This window comes from Eimeria mitis, genomic scaffold, assembly GCF_000499745.2.
Source record: "Eimeria mitis Houghton genomic scaffold, Emh_scaff1477, whole genome shotgun sequence".
NCBI lineage: Eukaryota > Apicomplexa > Conoidasida > Eucoccidiorida > Eimeriidae > Eimeria > Eimeria mitis.
Genome location: NW_013569410.1, coordinates 8064 through 8407, shown reverse-complemented (window position 1 = coordinate 8407; position 344 = coordinate 8064).

Sequence of the window (344 nt, the reverse complement as noted above, 5' to 3'; positions counted from 1 at the left end):
AAAAAAAAAAAAAAAAAAAAAAAAAAAAAAAAAAAAAAAAATAATAAATATATAAAGGCATTATAACCAACAAAATAAACTAAATTAAATAAATACAATAGAATATATAAATACAATCAAATAAACAAGAAAACAAATAAATTAAATAAACAAAAAATAAAATAGAGAAAATAGGATCAGTGCATACAGCCGGTGAAGGCTACATAGATTCCGCGCTAACTATAAAGCGTCACATTCTTTTATTTATTTATTTTATTTTTATTATTTTTTATTTTGTTTGTTTACTTTAGTGTTTTTGTTTGTTTTATTTTTTTGTTCTTTGTCTATACACTCTATTTGTTTCT